At 49.1% G+C, this 17721-nt stretch overlaps 1 protein-coding gene across 1 annotated transcript in view; it reads left to right on the plus strand.

The window, feature by feature from the left end:
- The window catches only part of THOC6 (THO complex 6), a 157909-nt gene that overhangs the window by 288 nt on the left and 139900 nt on the right, over nt 1–17721 (plus strand). The gene's annotated exons all lie outside the window — the stretch shown is intronic.

Consider the following 17721-nt stretch of genomic DNA (forward strand, 5'->3'; position numbering starts at 1 on the left):
TAATTTGTTAGCCGTTTTAGTCCAGTTAGACATGTAGAAATAAAAATGTAACCTTTCTGAAAACAATTTTAGGTTTAAATCCCGAATGACCACAAAGAATCCGTCCTTCTGTAAAGAGAAAATAAATTTCTAAGATGAAGCAAGCTTATTGGGAAGAGCCTGCTTAGCAAAATAAGGACCAATAAGTCCTCCTTGCAGTGATTCCATTGGGCAGAAGATATACCAAGTTTTATCTGGAGTGAGTTCACATCCCTACGGCCCAGCAGGATGTCCTTCAAGAGCTTTGTTCTGGCTTTAGCCTTTCCCATTTCAAAAACGTTATTTGACTCCCCTTGTTGGTCAGAGTAAAAGTCAGCCTTGCAAGGGTTGCTAGGTTCGGGAGCAGTAGTTCTAGCTAAGGAAGGCTGGGGCAGGTGCTTTGCTTCTTTTATTGTTCTGAAGAAGGAAGGCACTTTAGGCCAATTCTGTACCTCAAAGGAGTTAATAGATGTATCAAGGTGCTTCACTTTTGATTGGAGACCTTGCAATACGTCATATTGGCAATGCGAGAGAGTTTCTCTTATTCCTAGATCTGACAGAATCTTATTGGCATGTTCCTATCACAGAGCATCAGATGTTTGTGGTGATGGGGAGCCATTTGGGATGGCCACTTAACTGTGAACAAGTTCATGATGGTAGTGTTAGTCTCTTTGCTCTGAGGGGGTATACTAATACACCCTTATCTTGATGACTGGCTTATTGTAACGAGAATTTAATCAGCAACTACCAGAGTAGTTAGGTGATGAAATTTTCAAAGAGTAGATTGAATTGCACGCCATACTTGGAGTATCTGAGAGTGAGATTTGACACTGCTATGGGGAGAGTGTTCTTAACACAGGAAAGGATCTGCAGGGTACACTTCCAACTGAGAGAATATAAGAACATAAGATTTGCCGTAATGGGTTAGACCAAAGGTCCATCAAGCCCAGCATCCTGTTTCCAATAGTGGCCAATACAGGTCACAAGTACCTGGCAGGATCCCAAAAGATAGTTCCTGAGCATACCCAGATCAGTCCAGACCAACGGGTTATGCATCCCTACCAGCAAATGGCGGCAGAGAGCAAAACATTGAGGCTGTGCCCTATAATCGAGAGTGCCACCTGAGCCCTTCAGTATTTCTCTGCCACCAGCAGATGGTAGAGGTGCATACCTGCAGTCCTGACTGATTTGGTGTTCAGAGGTTGATATCTGCTTCCCAAGGTTGCTAGGTCTTGATTTCTCAGATCATCCCTTGGGTTGAACCGGGTGAACGGGGGATTGGATACCCCTGACAGTGCTAGCCCACTGCTTCTGGGGCCACTGAAAACCAAGGGACTGGCTCCCTCTTCCGCCTCAAGGTCCCCTCCTTGAGACAGCTGCCAGCCCAGGGAAGTATCCCTTTGAGGGTTTTTGGTTTTGTTGCTTTTTATTTTCTTCCAATTTGATTTAAGTTACCAGCATAGCAATGCCTTTGTAAGTTGTTTACAAGAATCCTAGACGAGAGGGAGGGTGAGAGGAGTAGGGGGGTGGGGGTTGGAAAACAAAGGGGGGGGGAAATTTTGGGAGCACAAAGGGGAGGAGGAGGGGGGGGGAATCAGCGAAAATTGTAAAAGAGCTCCTTATTTGCAATGTGAGCTTAATGTTTTCCTCAGTTTTGTGCTCAATAAAAATTGTTTACTCAAACACTTTTTTTTGTTAATTTTTTTCTTGCTTTCTTCTGAGTGCAGCAGCTGTGCCAGTTTAATCAGCCTGTTTGATGGGGTCAGCATTGGCCAAACCGTGTAAGTGTGGTCCTGTGTGGGGAGTGGGAGAGCCGCGGTCCACAGCGTGTTTGCTGGTCTTTTCCCGGGGGGAGGGAGCAGTCACCGATGCACGGGGACTGAGGCAGTGTTTTTGGCGTGCGCGCGCCATTTTTCCTTCCCATCCTTGCTCGGCCTCCCGCACGGCGGCAACAGTGCTGTGGTGGCGGGTCTCTCGCGTGCTTCGCCTCGTGGACAGGCCCGTTGATCGGGAGGGATCCCAGTGTGTAAAAAAAAAGAGGCAGAACTTTAAGTTGCCGGCTATGGAGACTTGTAAGGCCTGCGGTGTAGCATCAGTCTCCCTCGACTCCCTCTCCCTCTGTACGGGTTGCCCATGTGCAGGGAAGGGGTTGTTGGCAAAAGACGAGAGGCTGGGGCTGATTCCAAGGATAGTTCTCCCGGGTTTTCTCTCACAGACAGGGACAGTCCTAAAGGGAGCCAGGCTGGTAAGCAGGTCGTTCACGGCCTGTCTCTCCTTTCCCCCGCAGTGTGGGAGTCGGGGCGCGGACAAGAGAAGGACATTGATTCTTTGAATAGTGAGCCTGGGGGAGACCCCTTACCTTTTTTAAGGGGTTTTTGCCTGAATTTATCCTACTTATGCATGAAGCCTTCCTGGTTAGGGAGTCTTTTAAAAGGCAACCTAAGGATAAGCACGTCACTTCCTCAGAAAGATCCCGGGAGAACCTGGAGGGATCCTCTCAGGAGGCCAAGCGAAAAAGGACCCGGACCTTCTGGGTAGCAGGGAACCATGAGGGGGATCCAGGGGCACATCCGAAAGGGGACCCGGATGGTGATCAGTTCTCAGAACCAGATCCATCTAAGGAGGATGAGGCCTTTTAGGAAGGGCTGGTCTCGGAGGGTGATGACCCTCAAGTCCATCTCTTCAAAAAAGAAGAGCTGTGTCCACTTATCCCCCAGGTTCTGGAGGAACTGGGGGTCAAAGTGTCTCAATAGGAGTCCGACAATAAGGGAGTGAACCTGGTCCTGGATGGGCTTCAGGGGCCTCCCAGTGCCTTTCCTATCTCAAAGAAGATTGAGAAGCTTATTAGCCAGGAGTGGGATTCCCCAGAGTCGGGTCTCAAGGTGGGAAGGGCAGTAACAAAGTTGTTATCCTCTGTTGGAGGAACATCTCGATCGCCTCAAGACCCCCGAGGTAGATGCGGCAGTTTCCGCAGTCACCAAGTAAACTACAATTCCAGTTATGGGGGTGGCCTCTCTTAAGAACATTCAGGATCATAAGCTGGAACTACAACTCAAACGCATGTTTAAGGTTTCTTCCTTGGGTCTTCGAGCAGCCGCTTGTTAGAGTATGATGTAGTGTGCCTGTTTATGTTGGGTTCAGAAGCCTCGGGACACTTATCTCCAGCTCAAGCGGCTGGTCTAGAGGCGGGGATAGCCTACATGGCGGATGCGTTGTATGACCTAGTCTGCGCTGCCACTCAGGGTACGGTCTCGGCGGTTACAGCATGGCGCCTCCTATGGCTGCATAATTGGTCAGCAGACGTTTCATCCAAGTCTCAGTGGTGTAATCTTCCCTTTAAGGGAAAGCTGCTCTTCGGGAAGACCTTGATCAGCTTATGAAGTGCCTTGGGGAGACCAAGGGGAACAGATTGCGCGAAGATAATACAAAGAGATCCTTTGTGAGTCAATCCCGTTTTCGGGAGGCACACAGATTTCGCCCTAGGAAGGGGTCTTCCTCCTTGGGCGCTAAACAATCGACAAACTGTCAACAGTTATTTATTTATGTAGGTTTTTTATATACCGGCATTCAAGACAGCAGTCACATCATGCTGGTTCACATAAAACGGGGGGTGCGTAATAAACTTTAAACTGGAACTATGGTGCAGAAAAAGCAGTTACATGTAACAGGGTGTATAGAACTGGGCGAAGAAGGAAAGAAAGGAGAGATCAATAATGGCTAATGATCGTTACAGGTAGTTAACGTTGAAGTAGTTGATGTTTAGGTATTGATGTTGAGCTGTTGAATTAATTGGAGTCTGGAAATGCTTGTTTGAACAGCCACGTCTTGAGTCTTTTCTTGAAAATTGAGAGGCAGGGTTCCAGTCTAAGATCGGGAGGGATGGAGTTCCATAGAGGTGGGCCGGCTGTAGAGAAGGCCCGATCTCTTAATGTGATGTGTCTGGTGGTTTTGGAAGGAGGTACCTGTAATGATCCTTTGTATGCATCTCTTGTCGGTCTTGAAGAGTTATGTAATTGGAGAGGGATATGTAGGTCAATTGGAGCCAGTTGATGGATGATTTTGTATATGGTAAGAATGGACTTGAAGATTATTCTGAAGTGGATTGGTAACCAATGGAGGCTTTTTAAGATTGGAGTGATGTGGTCTCTTCTCCTGGTGTTTGTCAGTATTCGAGCAGCCGCATTTTGTACCATCTGAAGCGGTTTGGTGTAAGAGGAGGGGAGACCTAGTAAGATGGAGTTACAATAATCCAACTTTGCGAAAATGATTGCTTGAAGAATCGTTCTAAAGTCTTGAGCGTGGAAGAGAGGTCTTATTCTTTTCAGCACTTGGAGTTTGTAAAAGCAATCTGTGGTGGTTTTGTTGATAGTAGCTTTCAAGTTCAGGCGGTTATCAATTAAAACTCCCAGGTCTCTCACTTGTGTGGTTGTTGGCGTGGCTGGATGTGTGGGGGTGATGGTGCTGTTCTCTGGGGAGATGAGCAGGAGTTCAGTCTTGCAGGAATTTATTACCAGGTTAAGGCTGGTGAGAAGGCGTTTAATGTTTTGGAAGCAGATTTCCCAATGAGTGAGTGTTTTTGCGAAGGAATCTTTGATGGGGATCAAGATCTGGATATCATCCGCGTAAAGGAAATGTTTAAGATTGAGGTCGGTGAGTAGCTGGCATAACAGTAAAAGGTAGATGTTAAATAGTGTAGGAGACAGTGAGGAACCCTGAGGGACTCCTACTGACGAGGCGAAGTGTGAGGATTCTTTGTTCTGGATTTTGACCTTGTACCCTCTATTGCTGAGAAATGTTTTGAACCATGAGAGTGCGGTGCCTGAGATACCTATGGAAGCCAACTGGTTTATGAGGAGGGCGTGATTGACGGTGTCAAAGGCTGACGAAAGGTCCAGTAGGATCAGTAGGAAGGTTTGTCCTTTGTCGAGACCCAAGATGACGTAGTCTGTCAGGGAAATGAGGAGAGATTCGGTGCTTAATGCTTTGCGGAATCCGTATTGTGATGGGAATAGGAGGTTGTTGTCTTCAATGTAGTTTGAGAGTCGTGTGTCACCAATTTCTCCATGATCTTTGCTATGAAGGGGAGGTTGGCGATCGGTCTGTAGTTGTTGGGGTCTTTAGGATCTAGATTTGGTTTCTTTAGGAGTGGTTTGAGAGAGGCCAGTTTGAGGTCGTCTGGGTAGGATCCTTGGGAGAATGAGCAATTTATGATGTCTGCCAGGGTTTTGGAGATGGAGTCAGGAATTGACAAGAGAAGTTGCATTTCATGCGCCCAGCAGGTCATCCAGAGACGGTTCTGGTCAGGGAACCGCAAGCAGAAAGTCAGCCCAATGAGATCAGGCTCGCCCAGTCCTCAACCGTGGCAGTCGGGGGGGGTGGGGGGAGGGGGAGATGGTTGTCCCATTTTTCGAGGAGTGGGCCAAGATCACCTCCGACCAGTGGGTACTGGAAATTATTTGCCACAATTACGCCTTAGAATTTTCTCGGCCTTTCATGAAGTCTTTTCTGGAGTCGTGTTGCATTTCCCAAAGCAAATGGGCAGCGGTAGAAGGGACACTTCAAAGGTTGCTATCATTGGAAGCAATTGTTCTGGTGCTCCCGGGTGAGCAAGGTCACAGACGGTATTCCATTTACTTCGTGGTTACAAACAAGTGGGGGCACTTTCTGCCCCATATGGATCTGCAGAAGGTGAACCAGAGTTTGTGGGTTCCCAGGTTTCAGATGGAAACGCTGAGTGCAGTGATTGCTGCGGTCTGCAAGGGGGAGTTCCTGGTGTCCTTGGACTTCACGGAGGAATTCTTACACATTCCCGTTCGGGAGGATCATCAGAAGATCCTCATGTTCAAGGTGCTCGGACAGCATTATCAGTTCCTGTCTCTTTCGTTTGGATTGGCCACATCTCCTCGGACCTTCACAAAAGTAATGATAGTGGTGGTGGCAGTGTTCTTGCGGAAGAACCTGGTACATCCATACCTGGATGACTGGCTTATACTGGCCAAGACAGAAGAGGAGTGTATTCGTTCAATACACCGGGTGATGCAGATCCTGGGAACCTTAGGTTGGGATTTCAATGTGGCGAAGTCACTTGATTCCGACCCAGTCACTGAAATATCTGGGAGCGAGATTTGATACCCTGAATGGCATGGTATCTCTGACCCAGGACAGGATATCCAAGTTGCAGGGTCAAGTTCGTCATCTGCTACGCCTTCCAGTCCCAAGGGTCTGGAACTACAGGCAGGTCCTGAGATCCATGGCCTCGACTCTGGAATTGGTGCCTTGGGCCTTCGCTCATATGCGTCCCCTGCAGAGAGCCTTGTTGTCCTGCTAGCATCCGGTCTTGGAGCAGTTTCACATACCATTGCCTCTTCAGAAGGAAGCCAGAACCAGCATAACGTGGTGACTCGCAAGGGCCAATCTGGAAAAGGGCATGTCCCTCAAGGTTCCGGATTGGGTGGTATTGACCATGGATGCCAGTCTTACGGGCTGGGGTGCAGTGTGCCTTGGTCATTCAGCGCAGGAGCAAAGGTCCGGGATGGAACAAACCTGGTCTATAAATTGACTGGAAACGAGTGGTGCGCAGAGCTCTCGAAGAGTTTCTCCAGCTGGTCCAGGGACGGATGGTAAGGATATTCTCGGACAATGCAACAACGGTTGCATATGTCAGTCGCCAGGGAGGCACCAAGAGCCAGGCTGTGGTGCAAGAGGCTCAGTTGCTCTTTGCATGGGCGGAGATCCACCTCCAGGGGATGGTGGCCTCCCACATAGCAGGCATAGACAATGTTCAGGCCAACTTCTTAAGTCGTCAGCAATTGGATCCAGGGGAATGAGAGTTGTCCCAGGAAGCATGGAACCACATTTGTGCCTGGTGGGGGACGCCTGAATTGCATCTCAGGGCGACGGAAGCCAACCCGAAGACCACGAGATTCTTCAGTCGCAGACACGAGAGGAGCTCAGTGGGGCTGGATGCTCTGGTATGTCCGTGGCCGACAGGGATTCTACTCTACGTATTTCCACTGTGGCCACTCATATGTCGCGTTCTTAGGCGCATAAAAGCGTGGGCATGTCATATGTGGTTCGCAGATCTAATGCACCTGTCGGTGGATGGTCCCCCTTCCACTAGCCCATTTGCTGGGACTCCTGCGCCAAGGTCCCATCTTTTCGGATCGGGAGGATCACGTTTGTCTCATGGCTTGGCTTTTGAGAGGCGACTCTTGCACATGAGAGGCTGTTCGGAGCAGGTGATTACTACCCTTCTCCAGTCCAGAAGACCTTCCACTTCAATGGCATATGTCAGGCTCTGGAAGATGTTTGAGTCCCGGTGTGATCAGCGAGACTGGGATCCCCCTCGTCACATCCGTTCTACAGATTTTGGCATTTTTGCAGCAGGGTTTATCCAAGGGTCTAGCGTATAACTCTCTCCGGGTCCAGGTGTCGGCCCTAGGCTGTCTCAGGGGAAGAGTGCAGGGAGAGAATTTAGCTTCTGTTATGAATCCTCCTGTAGCTGTGCTACGGGAGGCTTCTCACCTCTTCCTGGAGGCCACTCCGAAGCCAGGGTCTCGCCTACAAACTATCCAGGATTGCTCCAGGGCCTGGGAGGCCTTCGATGTCCTTGGGGCCTGCCTGAGGCTTGCTTAGGTCTGCATGGACTTCTCCTCAGTTATAGGGCCAGCTAGGTGTGGCCCATCCAAACTCCTCCCAGGGAGTTGCCTGTCTTCAGCCCTATAAAAGGACTTCAACTTCCAGTCAGCTTTGCCTTCGCAATGAGCCAGTCGTCTGAGGAGCTTCTCCTTCCCATTGGACTCCATGTTCCTGCTCTTGCTTGGTGTTCCAGTATTCCAAGGGATCCCTCTTCATTTCGTCTCTGCTGTTCCTGATCCCAGTCTCTGATGTCCTGATGTTCCTGACGTCCTCCGTCTCTGCCCTCCTGATGTTCCAGAAGGCCTGACGTCCTCGATGGCTAGAGGTCCCTATATACCTGATCTTCCTGATGTCTGTTCCTGCAATGTTCCAGCTCCCCGAGTCCTCCAGATGGCTACCCCGAGGGTAAATCCTTTCCGTCCGGTTCCTGTTTCCGGTCACTGGAGCCTCTGCCAGTTGGATTCCTTTCCTGAGCCTGACGTCCTCTTTCTCTGCTGTCCTGATGTTCCTGATGTCCTCCGTCTCTGCCCTCCTGATGTTCCAGAAGGCCTGATGTCCTCGATGGCTAGAGGTCCTTATGTACCTGATCTTCCTGATGTCTGTTCCTGCAATGTTCCAGCTCCCCGAGTCCTCCAGATGGCCACCCCGAGGGTAAATCCGTTCTGTCCGGTTCCTGTTTCCGGTCATTGGAGTCTCTGTCAGTTGGATTCCTTTCCTGAGCCTGCCCCGCTCCCGCATGGTCCGTGACCAGCCTCCTTAGGCTGTGTAGGGTGCGTAGAGGACAGGGTGGTCCGTGACCAGCCCATTGGGTCCGCCCTGAGTAGTGGGCTGTGTAGGGCGCCCTGAGGAACAGTGCCCACTTGTCTTCGCTAAGTCTTCCAAGTCCTTTTCGTCTCGTCTGGATTTCCCAAGGTCCGTAAGAGTTATCCTTGCCTCGGACATTTCTGTTGCCTTGAGACTCCACCTACTCTAGTCTCAGATGCCTTCTATGACCGGAGCTTCCATCTGCTCACCTTTCTGGATGTCGATGCCTTGTGTTCTTCTCTTGAGTCCTGAAGCCTTCGTCTTAGCCTTCAAGCTTTAGCCCTTATCCGCCCTCGTCCCTTTTCCGGCCTGCCGCCTGTGCTGCTCCGTGCAGCAGGTCCGAAAGGGCTGGGAGTAGTTGGAGGACCACTCAAAGACCAACCTTGCGTGGTTGGCCTCATCCAGGCATGCAGGTCGGCAGGGGCCTGGTCAGCTCCAACCCTAGACGAGGTCTGTCTTACCGCAAGGGGCACATCTCACCCCTAGCGCTCCCAGCCACTGCGGCGCAACAGATTGCAAAGGCCTCTCAAGGCTGTCCGCTAACATAACTTCTAACCATGATGTCCTTAGTTTTTTTAAAGGGGTAAAGCATTTGAAACCCCTGATTCGGAAGATGTGTCAATTTGGTCTTACGAACTCTCTGTGAGGGACCTTATGAACCTTTGAATCTAACTTCTCTGAAAACTTTGATACTTAAGACAATTTTTCTTGAGGCAATTTGCTCAGCAAGGAGAATTTCAGAGCTTTAAGCTCTCTCGGGATTTGTTTTTTGCGAATTAATAATGACAAAATGTCCTTGCAAGTGGTCCCGTCTTTTTTGCCGAAAGAGTGGTTTCCTCCTTTCATGTGAATCAGGCAGTACAGTTGCCAGGGTTTCCGGAGTGGTCTCTGGATGTGGCGATGGGGAGGGATCTCCATCTTTTGGATGTGAGGCAAGTTCTTTTACAATACCTCAAGGTTACCAACTCTTTTCGGCGATCGGATCATATCTTTGTGGCCTTTGGTGGAACCAAGAAAGGGGAAAAAGTGTCTAAGGCTACTTTGGCCCATTGATTGAAAGAAACTATTGCCGCAGCTTACATTAGCAAGGGTCGGCCCATACTGTCGAGCTTGAAGGCGCATTCTACAAGAGCTCAGACGACTTCTTGGGCGGAGTGTCAATTGTTTTCTCCTCAGGAAATTTGTAGGGCCGCATTGTGGTCCTCTCTTCATACTTTCATTAAGCATTATTGCTTGGATGTGCAAGCACACGAGACTCCTACTTTAGGCAAAAGTGTGCTGAGAGCAGGTCTTTCGGGTTCCCGCCCAGTGTAGGGAGCTTTGGTATATCCTGTTGGTCTGGACTGATCTGGGTATGTTCAGGAAAGGAAAATTTGGTTCTTACCTGCTAATTTTCATTCCTGTAATACCACAGATCAGTCCAAAGGCCCGCCCTGATATCAATACCGAAATACTGATTTTTCTGGTGTTGGGCTACTGTGTTCAGAAGTGTTGCAGTTTAAGTAACCAAGTTCGTTTACATCAATATGTTTCATTGGTGTTAAACTTTTTTGTGGAGCTTCAGCGGTCTAGTCATGTTTGGGGGTAGTTCGCTCTGTAAATTCAATTTGGATCTAAGCTTGGATACAGGTTAATACTGAAGGGCCACAGGTGGCACTCTCGATTATAGGGCACACCCTCAAAGTTTTGCTCTCTGCCGCCATCTGCTGGTAGGGATGCATAACCCGTTGGTCTGGACTGATCTATGGTATTTCAGGAATGAAAATTTAGCAGGTAAGAACCAATTTTCCTATAGATTCTATGCTGCTTATCCCAAGGATAAGTAGTAGAGTTCTGTAACTCCACCTTAATGGTTTATGGACATTTCCTCCAAGAATACAGCTACACTAACAGCTTTCACCACTGGCAATGAATTCTAGCGCTTAAGTATGAGATTTTCTCTTATTAGTTTTAAATACAAAACTTAATAACTTTCTGTATTTCCTAATGTTTGTACTTTTTGAAAGAGTAAACTGATTCACATTCACTCATTCTACTCCACTCATTATTTTATAAATCTCTATCATATTTCCCCTTAGCCATCTTGTCTCCAAGCTTAACAGTCCTAACCTCTTTAACCTTTCCTCATAGGGAAATTGTTCCATCCCCTTTATCATTTTGTCACGCTTATCTGTAACTTTTCTAATTCTGTGATACCTTTTCTTGAGATGTTGCAAACAGAACTGCACACATTAGTCAATATAAGATCACACCATGGAGTGATACAGAGGCATTATGATATTCTCCATTCCTTTATTAATAATTCCTAGCATTCTGTTTGCTTTCTTGGCTGCTGTTGCACACTAAGCAGAAGATTTCATCATATCACTGATGGTGCCTAGATACTTTTTTCCATCAATAAGCAGGCTGAATTAGCCATGATCTGTGGTTGATATAATCAGGCAGCACTGAAAGGAGCTGTTTCACAAAGCTAGTAGAGTTTTGAGCTCTGAGCATGTGCAGGAGTTCCAGTGCACTTGTTGATTTAGTTTCTTCTCGGTCTGTTTTTGTCCATGTTGTGTATGGATGGCTTATGTCTCTCTCTCAAATTCTTTTCCTAAGGCCATATATTTTCCCAGCAACCTACAACAGCACTTTTCATTGCTACATTATTCTTTTGTTTCAAAAATATGAAAAATGAAAATAAGATCCAGACATCGAAGAAAACTATGGTTGGCTTTAAGTCCTTTTGCTGTGGTTAAATAATGTTAATTACAGATGGCCATGATCTCTGCTACTGCTGCCATGGCCCCAACCATAATCAGCCTAACTGCCCTGCATGTAACCGGATGTCCCTGAGATTCCCTTGCTCAAGAGCAGCAAAGATAGAAAGTATGAGTGCCACGAGTAAAAGCAGATCAGCTTCTAGGAGTCATCACTTCTCCCCTTTATCAAAAAGCAGCAGATCCTCCAGAGCAACTTTTTCCCATAGGGGAGACCCAGATTGTGTTGCATCGGAGGTGGACCCTTGGGCTGAGGTGGAGTTGACACAACCCGTAGGCAAGGACCTAAGGGTCCCCACCATCAGCAGATGGAGTGGGCTGAAGCTAGAGGCCGCTGGAGCTTCACCTATACCAGCCCTCGCTCCCCGCGGGTTGAGCCTTTGGGTGCCTGGGCCGGCAGGACTTAGGTGGGCCTTGAGGTTAGCGAGAGGTGAGTAGCTGTACAGCCCAGAGACAGCAGTTAGTAGATGGCGTAGTTCTATCCTGGACTGGATTTGGTACAAGAGCTCAGGTGCCAAAGGGACAATAGAGAACTGAAGGCACCCGAGCAAAGGGAGGCCTGAGCCTTGAAAGTCCAAGTCCAGAGGGTAGGCGAGGAAAGGCGTCACTGACAGGCTGGATTTGGAGTGGGCTGTGAATGGTAGTTGTGGCAAGCAACGAAGAACTCTGGATGAAGGAGAGTCTGTAGCGTAGACGTACAAAGCAAGGGTCACAGCACGGAGAAGGCAGGTATAGTCGGTCCAAGCAATAGTCACGATATGGAGCAGGCAAACATAGTCAGGCAAGGTGGTGGTCAGGGCGCGGAGAAGGCATGCGTGGTCAGGCAATGCAGAGGTCCAGGGCTGGAGAGAAGTGGAAGAGTAGTCGGGCGTAGCGGAGGTCCGGGGCTGGAGAGAAGCTGAAGAGTAGTTGGGCATAGCGGAGGTCTGGGGCTGGAGAGAAGCTGAAGAGTAGTCTGGTGTAGCGGAGGTCAAGTCCAAGGAATCAATCCAACACATAGACGAACAGGAACTGGGAGAACAGGAACCGGGAACCACAGGAAGACAGGAACACACGATGAGACGATCCAAGAAATAGCAACGAATACGAGGAGACCTGTTGCAAAGGCAACGCTATGGAGCGAGGCCTGAACTTGTATACGCTGAAGGGTCCGACATCAACATCCGGGTCCACGGCCAGGTTCCCGCCGCGGGCCCTTTAAAAGAATCACCGATGCACGTGCCTAGGAAGGGGTGCAGCGCTGGTGGCGGCGTTTCTCTGTGGGCCATGCAAAGAGGCCCGACGAGCAGGGACATCCTGGTCGGCAACACTGGGCAATGTGGCAGGGCCGGAGGCACCAGAGGTCGGAGCTGGCAGCCCACTGCTGCCAGCGAAGAGGAGCCAGCAGCTGGAGTATGTCTGAAGAGGTGAGAGGACCATGCCGCGGGGCTGCCATGGGTGGCACGCGTAACAGTACACCCCCCCCCCCCCTTTACGCCCCACCCCTGGAGGTCAGGGTTTGCCCAGATGGGCACGATGAAAATTCAAGAGGAGGGTCTTATCCAGAATGTTTCGGGCTGGCTCCCACAAATTCTCTTCAGGTCCATATCCCTCCCAAGAGAGGAGGTACTCCCATCAGCAGCCCCTGTGACGAACGTCTAGGGCTTCATGGATCTTATAAGTCGTGTCAGTTTCTGCAACCAGAGGAGGTGGCTCAGGAGCTTTCCGGGCAGGCCAAGATAGAATTACAGGCTTAAAAGCGATACATGGAATGTATTATGTATCCCGAGTGTAGGGGGCAGCCGAAGCTGGTATGCAACAGGTCTGATGTGTCGGGTAACAGGAAAAGGTACAGTAAACCTGGGAGCAAATCTCTGATGGAATCCAAAGTCGGATATATCTGGTACTTAATCAGACTTTCTGGCCAGGAAGGAATTCAGGAGCCAAGCGGCATCAACTGTCAGCAGTTCTTTTGGCCCTGGAGGCAGCCTGACGCAGGCGAAGATTTGTCTGTTCCCATAGTGTCTTAAGGGCTCCGAAGTAGCCTGTGCCGTGGGAGACGGCACAGATAGTGGCATGGATAAAGGTGGTCGAGGTTGTTTCCCATAGACGATTGAGAACGGAGATGTACCGGTAGCTATAGCGATATGAGAGTTGTGAGAAAACTCTGCCCAGGATAAGAGGTCCGACCAGTTATTTTGTTGGTCATTGATGTAAGCGCGCAAGAACGCCTTCAAAGAGCAGTTCATCCATTTGGCTTCCCGTTGGCCTGAGGATGATAGGCGGTCATGAAGCAGTAGGAAATTCTTTTGAAGTTCTCCTGAAGAAGCCTGTGGAAAGGCGAAACATGTTGAGAGGATGAAGAGGAATTGTAAGACTTTCGTTTCTAAAACATTTGTGAAATAGAATTCTTTCTGCTTGTGAACAAATCAATTTTGAAAGATTAGTACTGTACTGAGAAGGGGATTTTCACCTGTGTGTAAACAATTCATTTGGAAAAATGGAGAAATTTTAATGATGGGAGATATGAAGGATGTGTGTGAGTAAGTGGTATGAATGGTGTGTGATTTGTGTGATAATGGGTTGGGATTTTTAGATGGATATTCCTTGGGGTGATGTTAAGATTTGAGCATCAAGTTGCTTGGAAATTTCTTGATTGAACCTAATAAAGATTGCAATATTATAGATGTCACTATATGCTGTTTGATACTGAATTTTCAGCAGAGTAAGCACCAGTCGCTGGTGACAAATTGAGGACCTCGATCTGAGACAATATCCATGGGTAATCCATGCAGTCTGAAAATATGGTGGAAGAAAAGTACAAAATGGGCCATTTTAGAAAAGCGGTCTATGGTGACCCATATTATGGTGTGGCCCTTAGAGGGTGGCAGATCCACGATGAAATCTGTAGATAGGCGAGTCCACGGTTCTTCGGGTGCTGGAAGCGGTTGAAGAAGACCCCAAGGTCGCCCGACCAGGGGTTTCTGCTGTGCACAAACATTACAAGAGTCAACATACACTTTCGCTTCGGAGACCAAGGTATGCCACCAGAAGAATCGCTGGAGCAGTGCCACGGTTCGTGCTCGTCCTGGGTGACCAGCAAATTTTGGAATCGTGTGCCCAGCGGAGAACTCTTTCTCGGAGTCGTCGGGGCACTACCGTTTTTCCTGTAGAAACTGGAAGAGTGGCAGACAAAGAGATTACAAGCTGGGTTAACGATGTGGGTTGGTTTTTCCGGACCGTCTTCAGGTTCAAAAGACCGTGATAAAGCGTCCGCCCAAAGGTTCTTGTCGGCTGGGCGATAGCAGAGTCGAAATCAAATCTAGAGAAGAATAAAGCCCATCTGGCTTGACGGGTGTTGAGCCGTTGTGCTTGGCTCAAATGCTCCAGATTCTTATGGTCCGTGAATACTGTAAATTTGTTATGCGCCCTCTAGCCAAGGGCGCCACTCTTCGAGAGCCAACTTTATGGCAAGCAGTTCGCAGTCCCCAATGCTGTAATTTTGCTCTGCCAAAGAGAATTTACAAGAGTAAAAGGAACAGGGAACTACAGGACCTGAGGCAATGCATTGACTTAGGAAAGCCCCAGCCCCAATGGCGGAGGGATCAACTTTGACTTTAAAGGTACGAGTTGGATCTGGGTGATGTAAACAGGACCCCTTCTGAAAAGCTTCTTTCAGACGATGGAAGGCGGCAATGGTTTCAGGCAGCCAGTCTCGTGTATTTTGGCCTTTACGGGTCAAGGCTGTCAATGGAGCAGCCAGTGTTGAATAGTGAGGGATGAAGTGACTGTAATAGTTGAGAAATCTTAAGAAGCGCTGGAGCGCTTTGAGTCCCACTGGCTGCGGCCAATTCCGGATTCCCTTTAATTTAACGGGGTCCATGAAGAAGCCTTGTTGGGAGATTATGTAACCCAGGAAAGGCTGAATATTTCGAGCAGACATTTGTCCTATTTTACAAACAGATGGTTTCACGAAGACGGAGGACAGTTCGTATGTCGGCGCAATGAGTGTCAAGGTCTCTGGAAAACACAAGGATATTGTCCAGATAAGCCATGACTTTAGTGTACAGTAGGTCTCTAATAATCTCGTTCATCATTCGTTGGAATACTGCAGGCGCGTTACAGAGGCCAAAGGGCATCACCAAGTATTCGTAGTGACCATCCCTGGTGTTAAAAGCAGTTTTCCATATATCATCAGGGCAAATCCTCACCAGGTTATATGCCCCGCGTAAATCCAGCTTCGTGAAGATGGAGGCACCTTGGAGACGGTCGAACAATTCAGAAATCAGCGGTAAGGAATATTTATCTTTACAGGTGATGGCATTTAGGCTGCGGTAGTCAATACACGGCCTAAGTGACCCATCTTTCTTGGTCAAGAAAACGAATCCCACCCCAGCGGGAGATGTTGATGGATGAATAAATCCTTTGGCAAGATTCTCCTGAATATACTCAGTCATTGCCTTTGTCTCGGGTAAAGACAAAGGGGTAGGTGCGTCCACAAGGAGGCATGAGTCCAGGAAGGAGATCAATTGGACAGTCAAACTTTCGAAGAGGCAGAAGGAGGTCAGCTTTCTGCTTAGAGAACACATCCTCATAAGCAGCGTATGGAGTGGGTACGCCAGAGTACGTAGTAGCCAGGGAAACCACTGCAGATGGTGTCACCTTTTGGAGGCAGGACTGGTGGCAAGCGGGACCCCACTCTACTAGTTGCAATGAAGCCCGGTTGAATTGGGGAGAATGCTTCTGTAGCCAGAGGTGTCCAAGTACTATAGGGTGGATGGACTTATTGTTCAGTTCGGAGTTAACTGTCTGCTTGGGATTAGCAATCTGTTGTTATTTAGGAGAGTTGTGGGTGGATCCTTGGACCGGTGGCAGATGACCATGCCCCCGGGGGAAGATCCCAAGAGGGACCACCGGTCAGGCTCAGAGTATGGAGACAGACACACACTAGTTCTTTTATTAGACAGTATACTGAACCACCAGAGGTGGCAGTAGTGAGCTGAAATGCCCGGCTGGGCTGTAGTCCCTCAGATACTGGAACAGCGATCCCTGGAGGCTGAGCTACAGAGAAACTGAAATATAGTGAGTAGGCAGGGTATGCAGAGTTCAGGAACTGAACCAGATGGTAATACTCACACAATGTCTCATAGAAGCCCAGGAGCTGGAATGTATAGGCCCTCGAGGAGCGAGTACCTGGTTCCAGGGAAAGCTCTGAAAGAGCGATGGTAACTCACTGATGTAGTTGGCAGTGATGACTTCCAGGCAGAAGAGAGTACCGAGTAAGTCTAAGAATGAGGGCCCTCGAGGAGCGAGTATCTGTTCCAGACTGTCTCCTGAAAACAAAGGAGAGAGTGAGGCCCCCGAGGAGCGGGTACCCCTAGTAAGTCCGAGGAGGCAGAGTAGCTTAGGTAGAGTAACCCTTGCTAACTCGATGTGTTAGCAAATTCTAAGACCTTAAATATCCGTCGCAGGTGACATCATCTTCGGGGGATGCCCCCGAGGTTCGCGCCATCGCCGGTACTTCAGTCGGGGCCGCGCGCGCGCATACCCCTAAGCCTCCAGGAAACATGGCGGTATGCAGCGTCTAGCCGCTCCGGTGACGCCGGAGGACTTCGGCAGAAGAACACCGCGGCAGCTAATCTTCCCACGGACGAAGAGGGAGGCGCCAAAGAGGTAAGGAGGGTGGAGAGAAGGCGTCGGGAACCGACGGACACAACACTTACCCAATACTAGTAATTCAAGTTCCTCAAAATCTAAGGCCCCAGTGCGTAACTGGACAGGTTCCGTGGTCAAGGAGATGCGGCCGGGGTAGCAGCTCTCCATAGAGGGAAGCGATGCACAAACATGTATCTAGTGAACGGGTTCTTAAACCCAAAAGCTGTACAAGGTCTTTAAGGATAAAATTACCTCCTGCTCCGGAATCTAACAGAGCAAGAACCGGGAAGGCCCGGGACTCCAAAATTAAAATGACTGGTACTGATAATTGAGGGGCCGGAGAAGTTGCGCCCAAGTTCAGGATCCCTACTGAACTTGGGCCAGGAGTTTCCTGGACGGATATGGCAGGTCTGTAGATGATGGCCAGGCACTCCGCAATACAGACATAGGCCTGTTTGTCTCCACCGGAGGCGCTCTTCCGGTGTCAGCCGTCCACAACCCAACTGCATAGGTTCTTCCGCTTTGACCACTCGAACTTCATTGCAGGATGCAGGGTTGGTAATCGGTGGTGAGCAGGAGCGAACCCGGTGATGCTCTTGAAGACGGTGGTCAATTCGGCCTGCCAACTCTATAAGGTCCTCCAAAAAGAAAGGGAGCTCCCATGCAGACAACTCATCTTTTAGCTGCGGAGAGAGTCCGTCCAGGTAGATAGCTTGGAGGCAGTCTTCCTGCCAGGCGAGCTCTGTAGCCAAAGTCCAAAACTCAATAGTGTAATCAAATAGACTTCGTTGTCCTTGACAAAGATGTAGTAAACTGGTGCTTGCCACGGCATGTCGCCCAGGATCATCAAATGTCCGTCTAAAGA

This window comes from Rhinatrema bivittatum, chromosome 6 (assembly GCF_901001135.1).
Source record: "Rhinatrema bivittatum chromosome 6, aRhiBiv1.1, whole genome shotgun sequence".
In the NCBI taxonomy this organism is placed as follows: Eukaryota; Metazoa; Chordata; class Amphibia; order Gymnophiona; family Rhinatrematidae; genus Rhinatrema; species Rhinatrema bivittatum.